Raw genomic sequence first — 23,772 nt, forward strand, 5'->3', positions numbered from 1 at the left:
CTTCAAAAATGGGTGCAGGACAGTATGACAATAACTAAACACAATAATTCACATATACACCCCCATGCACCTGTGCAAAACTGTTGGGACATATAGAGTGCTATTTACATACTATTGGGTGATTCGGGATTTGTCAAGATTCCCAGTTGTCTGAGAATACTTAATGGATTGTCACTGGCATAACTCTGGGAGGCTGTCTGCAAACCTTCAGACTGACATCTTTGCAGAAGCAATAGTAAATATCATGGAGATCCATTTTTTTTTTTTTTTAAGATTTTTTTTTTTTTTTAATGTGGACCATTTTTAATGTCTTTATTGAATTTGTTACAATATTGCTTCTGTTTTATGTTTTGGTTTTTTGGCTGCGAGGCATGTGGGATCTTAGCTCCCCGACCAGGGGTCGAACCCTCACCCCCTGCATTAAAAGGCAAAGTCTTAACCACTGGACCACCAGGAAAGTCCCTGTGGAGATCCTTTATAGTTGTATTTTTCGTAAAGGGTTATATGAACATTTTTATTATTTATTTTCTTTCTTTGTGTTTTGCTTCCTAATTTACGGTCTGGCTCATTCCAAAAGAGTATTGAGGAAGCAAATTGAGTTATGTATGGATTTTCAGTTGCTTCATTCAGGGAATGTAGAACAAGCTTCTGTAAATGTAGTCCAGCTCTTATCACTTCTCCGCTAAGCCCTTCAGTGACTCTTACAACCTAAAGGAGTTCTGCCTGGTGCTTTCCAACATGTTAGGGAATCTTGATAAAATATGCGGCTGCAGAGTGGGCAGGTGCTCACCATGGAGGTCCCGTACGCCAGATTAAAGACACTGGATTTTATCCTGCAGCCACTGGGGAGCCGTTAAATGATTTTAAATAAGGGCTTGGTATAATCACATTTGGGTTTCACATTATGTACCATCATACAGTATTTTTCTCTAGGAATCTGATTCTTTATTGACCTTTCTGAAAATAAAGCCCACAGAAGGGATAAATCTTCCTCTAAAAACTATGAAATACATTGAGGCAATAACAAACCGCGTGCAAATATGAGCACAAATAAAGGTACAACAGTTATATCTCATCTGGGCAGTGGCCCCGTGGTTGCCCAGAGAGAGATAAATCTTCACAAGGATTTCTGTCTTTGGAACTTCTGTGAGAATTTTAACAGGGTGACTGGTGTCACTGGAAAGGAATTAGTTGGAGAGACCCTTTGAGTAGTAAAGAATCTGGTGGGTGAGTGGCTAAGGGAGGGATGGCCTTTGTCCTAACAGACTCACAAAGTCCCCTGCTTTTGAAGCCTTGCTGGTCACTCTCCCACCCTGAATACTTCTCTTTGGGGACATGGGGAGGTGTTTCAAGCGTTTAGTAATTATCTGTGTTTTAGAACTTAACGACACTATTTTACAAAACTACCTGTTTACTTACCTTCCTCTCCCATTATTCTGTGAGTTACTTTGGAACAGAACTAGTCTCTCATTTCCTTAGCATCAGTGCCTAGTTCAGTGCATCATTCACGAGGAGTACACTCAGGAAGTTTTTGAATAAATGAACATATGAATGATCATAATATGGGCTTTCTGAATGGAACCAGACATAGTTGTTCAGAGGAACAGATTTCAGGCGAGATATTGAAGGCTCCAGCCCCAAGGATACTTAGGGATATAATGCATAAACTTACATAGATGCGCGTAATTAAGAACTGATCTGCAGCTGGGAACGTAGCTAAATGACTTTCTGGATTCCTCCAACTATAACTAGATTCTCCAGATTTAGTTACACATAATAAACCCAAAGGACATAATTTGCCAGATTCTAGAAATATCATCATATAGTTCATTTTATAGACAGGTATTAATGGTGCATTTACACGGAGATGGATTGACTGGGGACACAGTGATGAAAAAGAACTTGAGTTTTGGAATCAGATGATGTAGGTTGGCATCAGTACTTTTTGAATTAATGCCTGAGTGGCTGGATAGGTGGATGGGTGAGTGACACAGAAGTAGGTCATGTTAGTTGCCTCAGATCATAAAATTATGATGACTGGTGAAATAATTACAGAAATTCTGATTTCCATAGTTATATTGTGTTCCCATGCAGAGGAAGAAGAAGGAAAGAAGGGTTGATTCAAGATATTCCTTTTGTATTGATAGAAACAGATGCAGTCTTTTCTGCCATGAACCAGGTAATCTGAGGGAAAGCATTAAATTTATACCGTAATCATTAGAGACCCCTCAAGTGGAGTTATCCCTAAGTCAGAAATTAAGTGGGAAAGACCTTGATCTGAAGTGAGTTGGTTTATTCTATACATTTTAATATATTTGGGGGTAAATCCTTAAATGAAGAGATAATCCCTGATAAGCTCTTAAATATTTGAATACCAGTAATGAAATCATAATTAAATCAAGTGAAATGTAATAGTAAATGTCTATCTAGTGTTGCTATTCCCTCTTGGGTTCCTTGGAATTTGAATGGATAAATTTTTTATCTTACAATTCTTGGGATTTAGTTCAATATTTATTTTATTATCAGTGTAGACCTACACACACTGACTAGTTTAATGACAATGAATGCTGGCGTCTTTAACTAACAACATAGCAAATGATTTTAATGAGAATGATGTAATTGTACTCAGGGAAGATACTCTGGCAGATGTTGGTATAGGAATTATATAAATAAATGCAATTTCCTGCAGCCTGAGCCTGCTCTGTGGCCATGGGTAAGTCAGATAACCTTTCTCAACTCTACTGTTCTCATTTATAAAAGAAGAAATTTGCTTAAGCTTTATCTTTAAGTTTCTTTTGCATAGTTAAGCTCTAAGAATGTTATAGACCTATATTTCTACAAAATGAGATCCAACTCGATAAAATTGAATCAATAATTTGAACATCTACTGTGTTCTGTTCACCGTGGTAAGTTCTGGCGTGTAATGATGAACATGTATGACGTTTGTTCAATGAATGCTCACCCATTCATTCATCCAACACATAGTTACTGTTTGGGACTAGGAATATAAACTTACTGTATTAGATTCCCAAGTCTGCTGTAAAAAATTACCACAAACTTGGTGACTTAAAACAACAGATATTTATTTTCCTATAGCTCTAGAGGCCAGAAGTCCAAAATCAGCTGTGTGCTTAGGGAAGTATCTGTTCCTTGCCTCTTCCAGCTTCTTGTGGCCACAGGTGTTCCTTGGCTTGTGGCCACATCACTCCAATCTCTGCCTCTGTGGTCACATTGCCTCCTTCTCTTCTCTGTCTTTCCTCCATGTGTGTCTTATGAGGACACTCGTAATTGGATTTAGGACCCACTTGTATAATCCAGGATTGTCTTCTCATCTCAAGATCCTAACTTGTGTAGCAAGACTGCAAAAATTCTTTCTAAATAAGCTCACATTCACAGATTCCTGGGATTAGGAGGTGGGCATATATGTTCGGGAGACACCATTCAACCCACGACAGTGACCAAACAAACACAAAAACAACAAGCAAAAACAAAACCATTTCTTTGCCCTTATGGAGTTTATAGTCTACTAGGGGAAATAGAGATTGTCAAGATATAATTATAAAATACAATTATATATTATAGATAGTTATAAATAACAGTTATAGATTGTGATTAGGTCTATGAAGGGAAATTACAGGGTGCCTTCAAAGATTTTAACAAGGGGGCCTCATTAAGGATGGAGGTCAGGTCAGACCTCTGGACAAGTGGCATTTAAGCTGACCATCAGTGACTGTGTAGGAGTTGGGGCCTGGGGAGAGGGAGGCTGTTAGAGAGGTCGGGAGAGACTGTTCCAACAAACAGGACATTATGTGCCAAGGCTTTGAGATGGGGCTTTGTAGAAGTGAATGAAGGCCATTATGGCTGGAGTATACTGAGCAGGGGAAGAGTGGAGTGAGTTGAGGCTGGGTCAGATCATCGAGGGACTTGAAAGCCTTTATAAAGACTTTTGGAAACCTAAATACAGTGAGGAACCACTGATGTATTCTAAACAGGAGGATTTGAATTGCGTTTTTTAAATGTTACTGCAGCTACTATTTGGACCTTGTGTTCTAGGGAAGCAAGAGTGAAAGCAGAAGAAAAGGAAGTTCTAGGCAAAAGGTGGCTATGGCTGGGTCCAGGGTGATAGCAGGAGAGATGATGGAAGTGAATGTACTCGAGTTACATGTTGGAGGTAGAATTGACAAGGTTTGGGAAAGGAGTGGCTATAGAGAAATGAAGCTTCAAGGATGCTTTCAGTCTGTTGGAGGGACAGGCATTAAACAAATGAATATAATACAGCGATTCATAAGGTGATTAAATAATACAGATGAGAGAACAAGTGATAGTACCTAGAACAGGGTTAGGATGGGGTGGGTAGAATGCCAAAGTTTGAATTAGGCTTTGAAGAATGTTAGTTAGGCAAAGTGGTAGAGAAGAGCATTTCATATAGAGGGAGGAGCATGAGGAAAAATATCCAGAGACATGAAGGTGCGTGGTGTGTGCATGTTCAGGGAGCTAGGAGGATCCCTGGGAGGGAAGCGTGCAAGTGAATGTTTGTGTTCCCAACAGCATCTCTTTTTAATGTTTATCATGGTCCTTTGCACACAGTAGTATGTTGATTCTTCCTATGACCTGGCCTTCCTTCTATAAACCCATTCCAACTGAGCGTGACCATCTCAGATCATCCCACTCAACCAGCAACTACAGACTCACATGTTCCTAAACTGCATAAACATTATGATTTAGTTAATCCAGATCCAGAAGATGCCCAATGACTAAGTGTACTTTTTTAGAATTTGGCAGGAAATATTAACTTTCTTCTGGAAGTAACATTATGTGCCCATGATAGATACTTGTTTAGTTTTTATTTTTAAGTGAATACACAAGATTTCAGGCTCTTTTATTCTCAGTGTACATGAGTAGTGGTGTTTGGGTAGGGGTGTGATGCAGCAAAAAGTAGGAAGGAAATGCCTGATGTCTGGGTGGGTGGGATATATTACTTGACCTTCTTTCTGCTATGAGAGTGATGTGTCTACCTCACAAATTTGACCCTTTCCCTCAAATGTTCAAAGCCTTTTGATAGTTTCCATTCACCTGTATCAGTAGTTTCCAAAATAGCTTCCACTGATACACATGTGGCAAATGACATTCACAGGAGTGGCACTCTTCTACCAGGTAAGACCCAGGGTCATTGACACTTCTGGGCATGTCAGCTGTATGTCTACTCTTTATCTCCTAGGCAGGAAAACATATGGGAATGCAAGAGCCTGAGAGTAACATTTTTATAGGGATAATGATGTGCTGTAGTATACCACCCAAGTAAATGTTCACAAATATGGGGAATTTTATGATCAATGAGTATTGATTTTTGGGAAAAGAAGCTCACTCCAAAAAAAAAAAAAATCTACCAGTGTCTTAATACTTGTCACGCTTAGCATGACTAAGGGCATTTTTTAAGGCAGTTTGAGTACCAGGATTGGCAGTAGTGTAACCAAAGCTTTGCATGGCTATACTCTGGAATATCTGTGCTTATTATCCCAAGGGTAACTTTTCTAGAGACAGTTGAGTGACCAGAAAAGAGACAGCCATGTGCCAATTAGTGATTACTACTGCAACCTCTACTACTGATAGCCACTGATTTATTAAGTTTCTTAGCATATACCAAGTAGTATGGCAAACGTTTACAAACACTATTTTATTGAATAATTAAAATAGACACTAGAACCATCTATCATTATCCCCATTTTACAGGAGAGGTAAGTGCAGCTGAGAGTTGAAGAACTCACCCAAATTCACACCCTGTAGTATCAGAACTAATGTTAGAAATGAAGCTGTAGTTTAACATTATATGATCTTAATCACTATTTATATGTTTTATTCTATATTTATAAATGTACAATAAAACTGCTACCTGGGATACATATAGAAGAGACTCTATATTTCTAATCATTCTGGAGATATCCCTTAGAGAATAGGCATGGCTAACAAGAGCTTCATGTTTTTTCTCCCCAAGGCACAGGAAGACAGACAAAAGCCATGGAGAGCTTTGCCTTGGCATCCTTTGACAACATTCCACAAACCATACTCCTCCCTCCCTCCTCCCTCCCTCCCTCCCTCCCTCTCTCCCTCCCTCCCTCCCTTCCTTCTTTCCTTCCTTCCTCTGTCATCCATTTTCCTGTCTTTCTTCACAACTCCCAGTTAGATTGTGATCTAAACATTCTTAATTACAAGGTGCTTTCATCTCTTCATAAGGTGCTCCTTACGTATTTTTGGTTGATGACTGCTCACTGGTGGAATTACAACCACATCGGCTCAGTCACCCTTGACATTAGTGCAGGGACAGATGTTGCATACATCTCTTTCTCTCTGCCATTTATAAGGAGCTTAGTATCTACTCTAAGAAATTACAGTCTCTATGGGGGATCCAGACATGTGAAAAATGGCTCCAACACATGGCAGGGATCAGGATTATAAGGAGGCCCAACATATAAAAAAAGTGAAAAGAGAGAATGATTGGAGAAGGGAAGGAGCTTCATTTAAACTAGATCCTGCAGATTGGGAAGGATTTCAATAAATGGGAAAGGGAAAGAGCAATCCTGGAGGAGGAAACAGCACGAGCAGAGTAATGGAGACACACGTCGAAGGTGTGGTCAGGAAAATACCCATCATCTGTGGTGCTTTGATCAGGGATATATGAGCATGCTACTAGAATATTATAAGATGAATTGTGGGAACATAGAGGAACGAACGGTTTTTTTTTAATCATGGAGGGAAGCTTTTGCTCTGCCTGAAATTTTGGTGCCATATTTGTTGAAAGACTCTCATTTCCTTCTTCACTTCCATCATCATTTTCATTGTTGTCATAATCACCATTATTAAACTTTATGATTGCGTAGCTTTTTTTAAAAAATTTTATTTATTTATTTTTGGCTACGTTGGGTCTTCGTTGCTGCGTGTGGGCTTTCTCTAGTTGCGGTGAGTGGGGGCTACTCTTTGTTGCTGTGCGTGGGCTTTCTCATTACGGTGGCTTCTCTAGTTGCAACCACGGGCTCTAGGTGCACGGGCTTCAGTAGTTGTGGCACACGGGCTCGGTAGTTGTGGCACACGGGCTTAGTTGCTCCGCAGCATGTAGGATCTTCCCAGACCAGGGCTCGAACCCGTGTACCCTGCATCGGCAGGCAGATTCTTAACCACTGTGCCACCAGGGAAGCCCTATGATTGCATAGCTTTTTACAATTTCTCATTCATGATTTCATTACGTCTTTAATACCTCTTCACTGAGTTGATGGCTTGGTTTTCATGGAAAGTAATGAAAACTGCAAATAATGCTGGCTAATACAATAAAAAGGATATATTATCTCATGTTATTTTTAAGGTAATGCTGGCTTTAGGCAGTGACTCAGTGATGTGACAGGATGTGATTTCTCTTGATCTCTCTGCTTTGACCGCATTGGGTCCAACTTTATCATAAGGGCTGTTCCCTTTAGGAGCCCACACTGTTGCTTCCTGGGCTACAGGCTATTTTTGTCTCAGTATTTCCAGCAGAAGTCTGGATGGACAAAGTCAAGTTTTCTGCCAGCCCCTGAATCAACCAGTCTGGTCAAGGGGATGGAGTGTGATGGATTGTGTTGACCGGCTTAGCTTAGGTCCTGTGCTCCGATCCAGAGCTGTGGGTGAAGTCAGCTTCCGAGAAATCACATACTTTCCCAAATGTGAAATGAGGTTTTTAGGAAGGAAGAAAGGGACTGGGTGTGGTTGGGATAAATGCTAAAGAGGGAATTAAAGAGAATCCTTTAGAGAAATATAGGTACTTTTATTGCCATTTTGTAGCTGAGGAGTGGACATTTATAGTCCTGTTACTTATGCAAAGATGAAATAGTTCCCTTTTTTAAAAAAGGCTATATACATTGAGAGAAAAAAAATCTATACTGTATATGTCATTATGGGACTCCAGAAGGTGAAGGAATGTTACTATCCCCTCTGCAGAGACAGGGCAGACAAGTGTCATGGGCTGTGACACTGAGTAAGTTATTAAACTTCTCTTACTTTCAGTTTTTTTGGGGGGAGGGCTGGAAAATAGAGATAATAGTAGCTCCTACTTCACAGCGTTGTTAAGAGGATGAAATGAGACATTTACCAATCCAGGTGACCAAATGTTTTTCCATTCATTATGGGTTGAATTTTTACAACTTCCAGGGAAGTAACCGAGAGCATCCCGTCTTAAGAGATGAAATTTCTGAGGCTGATGAATTTCCTCTGGTTATTAGCCACAGGAAATACCAAACCCAAGTCTTGAGATTCCAAGCCTTACTCACTCTCTTTCCACTACACCGTGCCGCTGCTTAATGAGATCCCCAGCTCTCTGCATCTTTGCCTTGCAGTTAACGGGATCCACACTGAGGGAACTACACATGCAAATTATTATTAGCATGAAAACGGGTAATTATTATTTTTTACATTCGCGTCATCGCAGATAATCTTTGTGTTAGACAGTCTTTAGCAATGAATGACTGAACTAGAGGGCTTGCGGTTCATTCAGAGGGTCATTAATTCTAAATAAGAAATTCATTTACTGTCACTCATGTTGCTTAAACAATGCAGAGCGAAGAGTGAGTGCAGAGCAATTTCAGACTGTAAAGGCTGAGACGGAAGCTGGAAATCACCTAGCCCAACCTTTTAATTTACATATGAGTGAAATGAGGGCCTGAATAGGGAAGGTCACACAGTTAATTAGTGGCAGAGCTGGGACTAGCACGCATTTTCTTTACTTCTATGCCAAAGTCTTGCCATTAAAGCATGAATGCTGATCATCGGACTCCTATTTGGTTAGGAATTCCCTGATTACTTAAAACACATTGAGTGCTTAGGATAGAGACACTTAATGTGCTAAAGGTTCCAAAATGAAAATATATGAAGACTCTTTCACAAATTCCCTTGTGCTGTATTAATTTTAATCTTCATTGTTTCTGCAAGGCACTGGTGGGAGGGATAAACAAGTATCTGTATCTGTTGAATGGTCTTTTTTGAGTCCAGCCAATGTAAAGGTATGAACTAAAAACATTTTACATTAAAACAGAGCAAATTGCTTATGGTAACCATTGCATAATGAAGGAACACAATGAAGAATTAAGTTCAAATTACTTATCAGGTCTCTTCCATTTTCTAAGTTTTTAAAGTAGAAAATTGCACAGTATAATTACTGTAAGTTAATTTGCATTCATATTACAATTCAATGAGCAATTACATTCTTTTTTATTTAAAAAAACATTTTATAAAGTGTGATTTGCATCAGTATGTTTCCAGGAAAAGTGGCAACTTTTCCCTTGTGAGGTTTTCATAGAAATTCAACCATGCAGCCTATATCTTCGGTATAGAGTTATAGCCTCTTATTGGCTTCTTGGGACAGGAGAGGAGAGAACCATGTGAAATGTGACTATGGTTTCAGAGCTTTTTAATAAGAACTCTTCAAGGCATCATAGAATATCAGGGTTTAGAAGGAGAATTTAGAGGTCTTATTGCTCAAGACTTCTTTCCCCCATTTACTTCCTCCATCTGAAGCTTGAATTTCTCCATTGAATTCCTTCCAAGCCATCATCCAAACTATATTTGATTAACTCCTGTGCCAGGAAATTCTTTGCCTTCTGATGACACCCACATCATCACTGGTCAGTGCTTTCATTTTGTGGAAGATGCTCCATTTTGGCCTAACTATCCTTGCATTAATGTACTTTAAAGGATACTTTTTTTTTTTTTTAACACATTCATTGCTTTGGCAGTGCTATGCACAACATACAGCACTCTTTTTACATTGAGAGTAGAATATTTTATTCAGGACTTGCAATATTAGCACAGATATGTGTTGGGCCATCATAGTGAGGCAGGAGATAGATGGGCCCCAGTCTGAACAGCTGGAGTTTGTCCCCTGTGGACAGATACTCCAAAATGGCAGGAGGGAGGAGAAGCTAAGCCCTGTCCAGATAAGAGATAAAAGACCACATATTCTTCATTCTCGAAGTCAAGGAGACCTTCCCGACTACACACACGCAGAAGGGCTCCTTGGAGGTCAAAAAGGGAGGGGGCGTCACCTCATAGTAAGTGATGTCAACCTACCCATAGGCCTCTTTGCTGGAATCCATCTTGGCTAAGAGATGTGCGCACACGCATGGGAGGATCCTGAGATAAACTAAATATGGACTCAGAACCAGGCAAAGCAAGATGATTGGCCAAAGGAAACCCGGCAGAAATGCCCCATGAAAGTGATTCAAACTACCACAGGGGAGCGACTCTCTCTGAGCCCACCTGTGTGTCTATCCACACATACCCTTTTCCCTCCCAATAAACACTTTACTTGTTTCACTGCTTTCCGTCTCTGTGTGGAAATTCTTTTCTATACAGCTGACAGGCCAGGGTCTTGTCACTGGCCACTGGTCCCCGGTGGTCTCGTGGCTAGGATTCAGTGCTCTCACTGCCGTGGCCTGACTTTAATCTCTGGCCGGGAACCAAAACCCTGCTTCAAGCTGCTGCAGGCCAAGGCCACCCGAGATCAGTAGCGTGGTTCCCATAAACATGTGGGGTCTCACTGGCTGCTCCACTTTCTCTGTGCCTGCTCTTTTTAAAATTGTTTAAATTAAGATAAAATAGATATATATTGAAATGCATAGATCTTAAGATTAGTTTGATCAGTTTTGACGAACGTATTTGCCTATATAAACCAACTCTACATTAAAGATATCATATATTCCATTATCCCAGAAAGTACCTTGTGCCCCTTTCCAGGCAATCCCCCTCCACAGAGGTAACTACTGTTCTAATATTTCTTATCATAGATTTATTTTTCCTGTTTTTGATCCTCATATAGGTGGAATCATAATACCTTTCCCTGCTTCACCTGGTTACTCAGTGATCTTTCAAGATGGTATCACTTCCTTCACAAAGTCTTAACATCCTACTCTGGGTTAAATGCTCAGATTTAATGCCCCCCTAGCATCCCGTACTTAGCACTATCACTATCATAGCATTTACTGCAATGCAATGCAATGCAATGATGGGTTTCCTTCATGGGCCTGTAAGTTGTTTAAGAGCAATTTTTTTTTTTCTTTTTGTTTTCTTCTTCTGCCAATGCCCAACATTGTGCCTAGTATAGAGTAAGCAATCAGTAAATATTTTTTGAATACACAAATAGAATCTGAGTGTGATCTTGAATGAAAGGGACCATGATAGGCTTATATACCTTTGGTATTAACCTTTGAAATTTTGTGCATTCTGTATTTTAGTATACTTGGAACACATGATATTTCTAATAAGCTGGGTAGAAATGTTCCTGCTGAACGTTATTCAAAATTTTATTAATTTGAGAGCTTTATGTGTAGAGAAATATTAGCATATTCCTGGCATATGCAAGCACTACAAACTATTTAATAAACAGTGGCTATGTAATAATTTGTTTGAAATCCCCAGAGCTTACAGCGCAAATTCATTTTATTATACTCCATCCAATGAGAGGTATATTTGAAATGATTGTAGGAATAAACAGAATTTTAAGTAATGTGTAATACACAAAATGAGCTACTTTTCATCCCTTCCTTTGGAGGAGTGATTATTGCTAGTTGAATTTATGACTTCTGACATTTGGTTTTGCTTTCAATTGCAGGTCAGTCTCAAACAGTACTTATAGAGGCTGCCCCTCTGGGTGTCTTAAGAATCATGTGCATAGGGATGAATTACGTGAAGTTCAATAAAACTCCTTTCTACCCATCTGCATGCTACTCATGCCCATGTTTTTTATTCAGTTGACTCAGAGCTCCTTAAAGGCAGGATCTGTTTCTGATTTACCATCATTATTTCCAATGCCTTGCACAATGCCTGATATATAAAATGGACTCCATAAACGCTCGTTGATTTAAAGTGAACTATTTTTGGAATTGTTCTGGAATGAGAACCAGTGTTTACTGGGTGACTTATTCAGTGCTAGCCATGTTCAATATATTTTTCCATTTAAAGCTTGCACAATCTCATGAAGCAGGTATCACTATTGTAGAACTGAGATTTTGAAGCTCAGAGAGGTAAGTAACTTGTCAAAGATGACTCAGGATCCAGTACACACCAAGAGGAGTACTTCTCTATCTGGGCTGTCATGAAGGTTAAATGAGTTAATGAATGGAAAGCACCCAGAATGGTGCCTGGAATGTAATAAGCAATGTAAACATTTTTGCTGTTTCTCAGGGTAGATGATAAAGGAATGTTTATTGATTTTTTCTTTATGCCACACATAATACAAACTATATTATTATTTAAGAGAAGAAAAAAAACACCCTAATATTTAAGTAAGTTGTTTCTTGACATGTTTGGCATAAAAACTTAGAATGGTACTTTAAGATTTGATTTGGTTTAACCCTGAAGACTATTAGGTCCTTGGTGGGCAGCTTGTTTGCAGTTAGAATCTGTATAACTTTCTTCCAGCCTGGAGTTGGGAACAGTTGTAGCTTGTTGCCCCTGTCAGATTTAATGAGAATTTGCTGAGTTTCCCTGGTGCACCTTCTCCAACACTGAAGAGAGAGTTTTGCATGAGCATCTTCCATTTTTATCACTGAGCCACTCGGTGTCAGGTATTCCCTTCAAAGTCTGTAATCATAACCTCATCTGAAAACAGAACAAGGTGGAAGGGGGTGAAGTCCACAACTCTCAAAGGCAGGGTCTTAACATGTGTATAAATTGTTTTGATGTTTCACAGCTGTCTCAAGCATTGAGAAACTTTTTGGGAGAGTCAATGAAAAGTTTAGACCTATGTTCAATCACGTAAGGTTTGACATTTATCCCAGTTGCTTGAAGTGGCATAACAGTTTTCTACACGCCCTTTCTCTATTTCAGTGAAGTCTTCTGTGGTTTGTCCATGTCCCCTGGTTTTCTTTGTATTGAGTTCAGACTCCGGAGGTCTGTCTTTATAGACGAGGAAACTAATAGAGTTGCCTGGAGAGCCTGAACTTTCTACTAATGTATCTTAAGTGTTCTGTAGCAACTCTTGCCACTTTCTAGAACTTCAGAAAAGTTGGAGAGACTTGAGCCACTTTCTCTGGTCCCCACCCTTAGGTTCGCTGGTCACACCCGGAAGTAAATAGAAACAGTAGTATCCACCGATGGTACCTCCCTCTCACCTTGTTGGGAGTTCCCTCCCATCAACTTTTCTCCCAAGATTGCATCCTGCCAATGACCTCACACATTTTTCCTGTCTCTATGTAAGTTGCTATCTTTTCAGGAGGTGCATGACAGCCTCTGTTTGCTGGGGTCTCCATTTGTACAGAAGCTGTTATTATGGAATAAGTTTAATGGGTCGTGAATTTTGTGGAGACAGGGAGGGTCTCTCGATCACTTTGTATGTACCAGCCATGGACCTACTGGCTCTACAAGGAGTGCATTCGGCTAAATATTTTTAGCCCATTGACTCTGGAGGTAATAACTCTAAATGCTTCATTAAATTTTCAGGGCTGAGTGATAGAAACTACGAGGAAAACAAACAAACAAAGCCCAAATCAGCCACATTAGCTTCATTTATTACCCAGCTGGAGGACAGGAGTGTGGCCCTTATAAAGAATAAAAATAAACTTTTTAAGGAACTGTAGCCAGTCTCTTCTTTTCCTTCCCCGCGCCCTGCTTCAACAGCACAGGATTTCACTCGATATTTTTCCCTCCCTCACCTGGCATTCGGGACTCTGGAGATGGGTGTGCCACGACAGTCTGTTGAATCCAGTCTCAGGGCTGAAGAATTTTCAGACTCACACACTCTTTTCTGAGATTTGGTGGATCTTTGTAAGCTAGGACCAGAAGTAGGGAGCAACTGATTGCATCCTGGCTGGAGCCTTCGCCTGCGCGTGTCCTAATCTGGGATTGTTTACTCCCGGACATTCTGAGAACCAGAGTTGGGAGGGTGGACGGCAGGGGGAAACGTTGGGGGTTAACTGGGGCCTGAACTCCCTCAGGGGCCTGAGTCCCTCCCTAGGACTCACGAAAGAGTGATCGATGCACGCCTCCTCCCTCTCCCAACTTTGCCTGGGAAGCCTCGGTGACGACAGGGGCGCACGAGCCAGGGTTGGCCGGTGGGACCTAGCGCCCCCTCCTGCGAAGGGGAGCGGGGGCCACACGTCGGCGCGGGACCTGCCCTCGAGTTTTCCCGCACTAGCGCTTTTTCCACTTGGGTATGCGCATGTTTAGAGGCCTGGATGATATGAGAGTAGACTCTAGAGAAAAATGAGGGAGGCCGGGCGGGGGCGGCTGGTGGCGATGGTGAGTGGCAAAAACAGGGAATACTTTGTGAGAAACCCGAGTCTGGTGGCTTTTACCCCATCTCGCCCTCACGCCCTCCCCGCCCACGCAGCCGGGGCGGAGACCCGGCGCTCTGGGCTCGGCTCTCCTCCACCACGCCGGGATGGGGAGTGAGCGGCAGGGCTCCAGAGGCGCGACTGCGAACCGCGGCGCCCCCGCTCGCTCGCTCGCTCGCTCTTCCTCCTCCTCGTCGCCACCGCGGCTCCGCTAAGCTCTCGGAACGCGCTCGGGCGGCGCACAGAGCACCCGGGCGGGAGCGGGAGCCGCGAGGCCGGGGCGAGGGGAGCGCGGCGGGCGGCCGGGCGGCCAGGCGGCGGCGGCTGCGGCCGGGGAGCGGGCAGGTGAGCGGCGCCGGCGGGGCGGGGGCGGGGGCGGGGGCGCGGGAGGAGGCGGGTCTGCGCGCGGGGCGGTCTCCTCCCTCTGCTCTGACGCGGGGCCCGTGGCTCCCGGGGAGAATGGACCCAGCTCGGCTCTCGCCCGGGCTTCCCCGGGCTGGAGAGCGCGCCTGAGTGCCGCCGCCCGCCGGGCATGGGGAACTGCTTCCTGGGCGGCTGCGGCAGCGGAGGAGGATGGTCTCGGCGAGCCTAGGTGAGGCACGGCGGTGGGCTCGCGGCCACCCCGGAGTTCAGCGCGGGCAGGTGTCGGCGGGTACGCGGCGCCCGGACGCCCGGGTGGCTCCGTCGGGGTCCCCGGGCGCGGAGGAGGGCTCCTGGGGCGTTCCTCTCGGGAGTTTGGCCAGGAGTGCGGCGGGGATGGAGACTGCAGTTTTCCTCTCTGTTCCTTCACTTGCTGGGGAGGGGGGGGGGAAGGCGCCTCTGCTCCTTCCGTATGGGTCTCCCCCTACCACCTCTTATCTCCCTACTTGTGACCACGCGCGGTTCCCTTTCCAGACCTGCTCACCTAATACATTCGTCTCTCTCCGGGACCCCGTGCACCTTCCTCCTTCCTGCGGCCCCGTCTCTGTCCACCAACGAGCCTTCCTTCTCCCACTCCAAAACCTACCTGGTACTCCCGAGCCCTTCCTCAGACGCGCTGCCGGCGTCCCCGGGTCGGACCCTCTTCCCTGCTCAGCCAAACCCGGTTTTCACTTCCCTACTCCTCGGTAGCGCTGCGGTTCTGCTCCGACCTGCCGAAAAGCGAGATCTATCCCACTGGCCCCTACCCTTTCGCAAACACCATCAGAGCCGGACCCCGCGTCTCCTCGGAACCCATCTCTTCCCGAGTCCTCCATCGACTCGGTTCTCTGCTGCCGCCCCTTGCATTCCACTCCCCAGCACCACCCCGCGCCGCCCTCCACTCCGACAGCTCTCCTCCCCACCCGCCCCTCTTGCTTCTCTCTGCTCCAGACTTGACGCTCTGCCTCGGCTGCAGAGCCAGGTTTCCCCACCCCCCTACTGGGGAAACTTTAAAATCCATGTGGTTCGGTTCATAAAGGAGCCCTAAAAGGAGGACTCAACCGCCGAGAGAGCCTGCAGCCAGGGAGTCAAGGATGGCGGAGGTTGTGTCGTGGCGTCGGAAAGGAGCTGTAGGCTGAGTATACTAAGTACATTTCAAAACCCTGGTTGCTGCAGCCGGGCCTCTCCTCCCGACGCTGGCTCGTCCCGCGGAGTATTATTGTGACCCCTGGTGGGAGGGCGCGTGTATTCTGTGCACTTTTTAAAGCACTTTTTCTTTTTTTTTTTTTTGGTGGTGGTAGTGCTGGTGGACGGGATGAAGGGGGCACGAGGGAAGGTTGCTTTAAGAGGTTGATGCCACTTGGCTCCTGCGTTGCTCCCTCCCGGACCCGCCAGACTGTGTATGTTTCACTCCCTGTGAACTAACCTCCATCCCCCCAATTGCAGCCTGCAGCACACAAGTCCTCATTGTTGGGGGTCTGCCTGGGCACTTCCGCCTGGGCTGGGAGAATCTGGAGGAATGGGGTGGGGGTGGGGAGGCCGGGGGCGCCGGGCGACCGCGGTGTGGCTCTCGCCCTCTGCTCAGCGGCGGCGGACGGAGTGCAGAGCGCCGCGGCGCGGGCATCGGTGCACTCCGGCGCTTGTCTCCCAGGGTGGGGTGCGCGCCCGCGTGGGTCGGCGTCTGCGTGTGCGTTTGGATGCCGGCGCACACCTGGGTTTTAGTTCGTTCAGAAAGAGGAGCTAGTTGAGAGGTTGCCGCAGAGAGTGCGCGTTTTGCTGCCCAGAGCTGGGCGGGCGAGTCCTCCGAGAAGGATGCTACACTGCCGCTCCTAACATCCCGGCGGGGACCGGAGCGAGGATCCGCTGCTATCGCTTCTTACTCCCTCCTGCTCCCCTCCTGCTGGCCCGTTCAACGCACTTTCAAAATGTTGATGGTTTTGAATAAAGGCCTTGTGGGGGGTTCCGCTGACATTACATCACACTTCACATGTTTTCTAGTAATCGTATAAATTAAAGGTGGCTTGCGTTTAGAACCCCCTAATTATCCGGTTCACGTTTGTACATTTATGTGCCAATTATAGGTCTTCGGGAAATCCATAAAATTATAAACCATCCTCACCCCCTGAATTAGCACCCATTGTTTTTATTCTCTCAATGAATGATTCTGGATGGAACCCTGAATTGCACAGGCAAGATAGAGGAGGGGGGGGGGAAGTGGAGAGGTTGGATGGAATAGGGACACTGCACAGCTTCTCCTCAGCCCACTCCCATCTCTTTCACTCTCCGTGCTGACAAGGCTTGGTGACAATTCTGGAATCTGAAAGGGATCACACATTTTCTTGGTTTCCTATTGAGAAGGGCGACCTAATGAAAACTGTATAAAAGTCAACTTCTAAGCAATCAGAAATTGTCTGCTGATGTCCTTGATTGAAATCCCAGCATTCAAATGGAATATTGAAAACTCGAAGAAATGGCTTTTGAAGCGCTATTGTTCTTTTCCATACAGAGAGGCCCTTTAAGGGTTTAGGAAGTCCAAAATGCGGGGATTTGAAAGACTGACATTGTAACTATTAGGCAACGGTGAGAGGATAGGATCTGCAGGGATGAGAGAAGAGGGCGAAGTGGGGAGTACAAACGTGTTGTTACTATCTTCTGGGAAAGCGCTGCTACCAAGTGGGAATTCAGTTCTATACATCAAGTTAGCAATTAAATCTCTGACTAAGGCAGATTTAGAAGATGAGTTTTAGTGTTTTTTTTTTTTTTCCCTCTCCTTTTGGGTGGTGGTTTGCTTAAGGTCTGAATAGGCATATCTGAAACATTTAATCATGTTCATTGTATTCAACAATAAAATCTGAATAAAAATTGCTTACTGTTGATGAAGCTCATCTCACAAGCTGTTTCACAGTATGTTTCATTCGCAAGACAGACCATTGTGTGAGGCTACAGGGAAGACATGGTATCACTTATTGTTCATTTTCTCCCAAAGCCAGAGAGGAATCCGCTGCTCCCACTCCCCTCCGCCCTCCAAGGAATTTTTTCTTAAATGGGTGGGTGTTTGGCTTGGTCCCTGATACTACCCATCTTAAAAATGGCCTTTGGTGGCTTTTGGGTGCCTGAAGCCACCCTGCAGGCAGAGGAAGAATCTAATTGAGGCAGCATTTGCATTTTGATAATTCACTCAAGTCAAACATTTGGTTTTGCTGGGGTTTAATCCTTCTCTCAAGCTAATAAAGCTAACAAAGCAAGAAAATCACAGTATATGTCTGTTAGATAGCACTTTACAAAGTTGCATAAATTGAAGGCGGTTGTCAGGAACTTGAAGTGTTACTTAGGGCTAACTGTAACAAAAAATGTTCACTGGTTGAGTTAAGTGATTGAGGATGAATCACTTGACCTCTCAGAACCTCAGTTTCATCATTTGCACAACAGGGACAATATTATCTACTTTGTGGAGCTGTGAGCAATTTTATGGGGGAAAATGTCTCATTGGGAGCTTTGGCACTTAGCAGGATTTCAGGAGAATGGTAACTTTTAGTAATAGAGAGCATGGAATTCTGCTAAGGAGAGAGGATGGTATTTGGAATTGGAAGGGCAGGATGAAATCCAGGTACTGGATTGGCAAATCACCTCTCTTAGTATAATAAAAATAGGAATAACTAACCTTTGTGGGGCACTTACTAAGACTCAGACTTAAGCACTTCACATGCATTAACTTATTTAATCCTTCGTTTAATCCTTCAGTAACCCTAGGAAGTGCATACTTGTATTCTTATTCTCATTTGATTGATAAGGAAAGTGGGGCACAGAGAGAGTTGGTAACTGGCCCAAGGTCATACAGCAACTAATACAATTTAAATCCAAGCTTTCAGTCCTAATGACTATGTTATGTTACCTCTGAGTGGGGAGGTGAGCTCTGTCTCCCAGGGTGGTTGTCACATTTAATGGGGAATAATGGAATAGTTAGACTTCCTGTAGGAGAAAACTACAGGTTGTTCCCAATTTCAGATGCCAACAACATAAAATGGGTGCTTCTCTATTACCAACAGGGCATTAGGCTGATGGTGGACATTTTGAACACTTCTGACATCGTGGCAGGTATTGGTTCACATATGTCTACTGTGTTAGTATATTCAGTAACTGGGTAGACAAGAGATTGCATTACTGCTCTTATTGGTTACCAGTGGAGGTACGCAGAGATTCTCAAAATTAAGAGGTGGTATAACAGGTCGTTAGAAGACTGGACTTGGGTGCTAGGCTGCCTGGGTTCAGACCTCAGTTCCCCCAACGCTGCCTGCTGTGTGGCTTTGACCAGCTTATCTAACTTCTCTGTGCTTCAATTTTCTTTATAATAAAAAGCTACCTGCCACATAAGATTGTTGTGAGAATTATAGGAATTAACACCAAGTGCTTAGAATAGTACCCAGCATGTGATGTTATTTAACTGTTAGTGTTATCCTTCAAAGAAGAGAAAAATCCTTTTCCTTGAAAATAAAAAGTTTTCTGTTCGTCACTGATATCCTAAGACTTAAATATCCTAAGAGTATCTGGCCTGTTGTTTTTTGTTTTGCTTTTTTGCTAACCAGGAGGTAGACAGGAGGAGAGATATTTAAGGAGTTCAGGCAAAGGTTTTGTTTTGTGTTTGGCTTATTGGAAATATTTCCTTGAACATTTCTCTTTGTGAAGGGAATAGTGAAATCTTCATAATGCTAAGATCTCTATGTCATTGCACTTTTCAGCAGTTATTTTCAAGGACATAAAATGACTGTTGGATGGATTAAGTTCTAGGATTAGTTAGTCAACTCTTCCCAATTTATAGATTGGAAAGCAAATCAGACTTGGGGTGATGCATAACTGTACCACTGAGAGGCACCATCAGAGCCAAGAATTCTTTGACCGGTGCTCCTTCTTCTAGACCAGACTGTCTCCTATACCAGGATAGAGTAGTGGCCTGAAATATAAATAGAATTGGAGCAGGAAGGGATGGTGAGCGGTGGGGTGGGTATTACCAGCTAAGAGCGGAAGCCAGCCAGATGTTCTGTACTGAAAAAAGAGTGTCCAGTAGGAAAAGAAAACCCCTTCTCTGGGGTTATATCCATGAAAAAGTAGCACAGAACTCAATCTATGAAATGTGTATCAGGATATGAACCTGTGTACAAAAAAGAAAAAAGACATTAAATCAGTTAATCACTTGAACACTTCCCTTAGGTTGGAGAGCAAATGATCAGGTTTCTTTTTCTGTGAGATGCCCTTTGTGTTTTGCTTCCATTGGGTTCTTAGAAATGGGAAGGTTTTGGTTTGGGGATCATAAAACTCCTCTGGCTTCTATTTCATGAAATATGCTACCATATTCTATTGGAAAGAAATTGCCAGCTTGCTTTTATTATTATTATTTTATTTTAACCTGACATGTAACCAGTCTACAGTGCCACTGGGGGATTCTCATAAAGTGAAAACAGAAATGACATTCTACTGAATAGGAGAACTCACAGCTAAAATGGTAAAAGTTTGTGGTATCAAAGATGGGTTGTTTGGCTTAGGGGATACAATTAGAGGAGGTAAGGTAACAGACAGATGTGAAGTTCAGAGTGAACCCAAGTCAGCTGTGTTGACCACCTACAGTGAGTCTTGGAAAATTACCAACCCTGTGATTTTTGATAATTTGAGCATCATACCAATTTCTCACTCTCTGTTGGTCTGTCACTCTGTTTCTCAACTGGGTCTATCCATTCACTCTTCATCAGTTAAGCATCTCTTTCTCTACCTTTGTCTCTTCTTGTGTTTATCCCAGTCTTTGTCTCTTTTTCATTCTTTATGTCTGTCTGTTCCTATTCTTGTTAGTGTCATAATCAACAATAACAACTGAAAATTATGAATATGCATAAAGAGTATCTGGAAATTGAGGCCACACATGTCCTGATACCGACATCACTCCTGTGTCCATTCAACATGTCTTACTAGCACCTCCTTTACCTGGCTCTGGTTCAGTGCTAGGCACTGCAGACAGTTCCAAGATGCAAAGGTACAGTCTCTGCCATCTGGACACCTGGCCTTATACATAAATAGCTGCTACAGCATGACATGTGGTACAGAGAATATCTGTATAGCAGCACTGGAAGCTTCCAGATGAGGAATTATTTCTACCTGGAGAAAGGAAAGGATGGCTAAGGCTTCACAGAAGAGATTTTGTTTCAGCTGGAAGCTGGAGGTTGACCAGGAGTTTCTGAGGGGTTGAAGGCATTCCAGGTTGAAAGAACTATATGGGCAAAGACAGGCGGGCAAGAAGCTTCATCACTGGTTTGGGGATGGGCATCCTGTTAAGAGTGGCTCTAAGGTAGCATATGTGGCTGAAATGGATTATTTTGTAGAGCCTTTTCCAAACTCTGTTCTGGGGAACACTGGTGTCCCCCAGGATGGTTATGAGTATTTCAAAAGAAAGGGCATTCACAAGGAAAAAAAGTTGCATGCTCAAAAATACTTAGGAAGCCCTGAATTATATATCCTACTCTTAGTAAGACACAGTATTTACTGACATGTGAAAGCTGCAGAGATTTCCTGCAGTTAAGAAACTCATGTACCTCATTAAGAGTTTTCCAAACTTATTTTCTGCAGAATCTTTGATTTTAAGAAGTCCCTCTCAGTGTCTCATGTCAGTCATGTCTCCATAGACTGGAGAAAAGGTTTGTAGGTAAACACTTATGATTTTTAAGCAAAACAGTTAATTTGATTGAGAAGGTAATGCGTTTGATTTGAAATGTAATAAGGTATATTTCTAAGACATATGAAAATGTGTACATAACAATGCAGTAGAAAACTCTGTCCCTACCGCTCAGCCTAGGAAGGCAAGCCATGTAAATGTAGTCGAAGCCACTTAGTGACCTCTCCCCATCAGATCTCCTTCCCTCCTGCCAGAGGGAACCACTATTCCACATTTGATATTTATCATTCCATATAATTATTTTGAATATGCTTTTCAGAAGAACAGACTTAAAAAGAATTCCATTGAATTCTCATCCAGTTTCTAGCTAGTCACTACAGAGATGATAAGAAATAGTAGTTTGTCCAATAACTGTCCGGGAGAGGACATTTATAAGCTCTTTAGGGAGAAGGAATGTGGCTTCTACTTTTACCAACAGTGCCTAGAATATAGTAGATGCTCAATAAGTGTCTGCTGGATTGAATTGAATTAAATGTGTGTACTTTTATGTGGTTCATTAAGCTCATGTGGATGGAAAGATTGGGGTAAGTTGTTTTCCATCGACAATATTGAAATTCTTTGTGATCAACAATCTTGAAAACACATTCTTTTTTTTGGTGGCAGTTCTTTATTTTGTAATCTGGATTTGGAAATGAATAGTAACAATCAGCTATTGAAAGTAATCTCTGTTTTCTTGACATCTTTTGGAATCATTAACAGTAACAACTTATTCAAATCTGTCCTATAACTGATCCACTAGAACTATCCACTTTCATTACAGGAACAATGATAACCAGATGTTTTTAATCAAAGGAAATTTATCAATTAATGCTAATTAATTACTCAGTCCCTGGACACTAGATACTTTGAAGGTTTATGAGGTTCCCCGGGGAGTAACTTATTTTCAGTAACAAAGCTTTATAATTACACACCGTCATGCCACGACAAGCATCTCTCTTCATAGAAGTGAGGGACATCCTCTTGAAAAAGCTCACGTCATCTAAAACGCATGTCATATTTGGGTGACATTTTCCTTTTTTATTATCCTAGCCTATATTCATATATTACTGTATACATGTATGTCACATGTAGAATGAATGTTAGAATGTTGCTGAGGAATGCATAGTAGAAAGAATGGGAGCGGAAAGCAAGTGGGAGACTTACAGGCTCCCTGGGAGAGGCTTTTCGCGCTAAATCACGGTTATATGGAAGATGGTGGCTTAGCTTTTCTCATAGGATTCTATGTTGATTATAGCTAAGATACACCCCTAGGATTTTCTATCTTTGACTTGACTGGTGCAGATTTTTCCCAGTAGATTTGGGAGTAGTAGTAAAAATCCCAACAGGTGGCAGGATGAGAGTCAGCTTTGGATGTGAATGATCGTAAATGATGCAGACACTGCCCAGAGAGTAAGGAAGAGAAGCCACGCATTGCTGTTCCCTAGTGACTGCCCGGTGACACCCACCCACTCTGACCATGGCACGTGGTGGTGCTTGTCTTCAATCCCAGGACACGTTATTTTGAGCAGTATTACATGCATGCTCACGAAAGTTCTGAATATAAAACACAACCATTCAAACATACTCAAGTTAGACTAAAAGTGCTGGTAATCCAATTGAAGTCAAAGATGGGCCAGCCATATGCTGAATCTGAGCTACGGCATGTATTGTTAGAACATAGTTCCAATGAATGCAAAAAGGTTACTGTAATTTATTCCTTTGGGAAGCTGAATAGATTTATAGGCCACATAGAAGTTGGATTCTTGCCAATCTTCTGCTATCTAACTTCTTAATTTTAGTGTAGTTGAATTTATCAATCTTTTCTTATGGTTAGTACTTTTATGTCTTGTTTAAGAAAGCCTTTTTAAAAACCCTGATGTCATAAAGATATTCTCCTTTATTATCCTCTAAAAGCTTTATTGTTTTTTCTTTCACATTTAGGTTCTATAATCCTTTCTTATAGTATATTTTCTGGAATTAATGTTTGGTGGAATATTAACAGCTACTACACGAATAATAGCATTGTTATTTCTAATTGTGGGATCAATATATACGTGTGTGAGGTAGGAATTTATTCTATTTTTTCTAATTTTCTTCCATATGGGGAAAAGTCATCCTGGCATTTAGGGTTAGTTTATAGGCATATATTTTGTCCACTCTTTTGCCCAAGCCACACTTCTTTATTATTATAGCTTTATAAAAAGCCTTGGTAATTGCAGGACAAACCCCCCGTGATGTCCTTCTTCAAAAGTAACTTGGCCTTTCTTGGCCTTCTGTCTTTCATGTACATTCTCTCCATATACATTTTATAATTATCTTTTAAACTTACACTCAGATACTTACTGAGATTTGATTGGAATTATTGTTTGAATTTATAGATTAACTCAG

The 23,772-nt window shown here is 42.7% G+C and overlaps 1 protein-coding gene across 5 annotated transcripts in view; it reads left to right on the forward strand.

Annotated features, from left to right (window-relative positions):
• Positions 1-14,733: 14,733 nt before the first annotated feature.
• Positions 14,734-23,772, forward strand: part of DAB1 (DAB adaptor protein 1) — a 424,515-nt gene continuing 415,476 nt past the window's right edge. For all 5 annotated transcript variants that reach the window (XM_082357648.1, XM_082357650.1, XM_082357651.1 and 2 more), the window contains exon 1: positions 14,734-14,883. The gene's annotated coding sequence lies outside the window, so the exon portion shown is untranslated. The remainder of the gene's footprint in view (positions 14,884-23,772) is intronic.

Source organism: Balaenoptera borealis (assembly GCF_965194805.1).
Source record: "Balaenoptera borealis genome assembly, chromosome: 1".
NCBI lineage: Eukaryota > Metazoa > Chordata > Mammalia > Artiodactyla > Balaenopteridae > Balaenoptera > Balaenoptera borealis.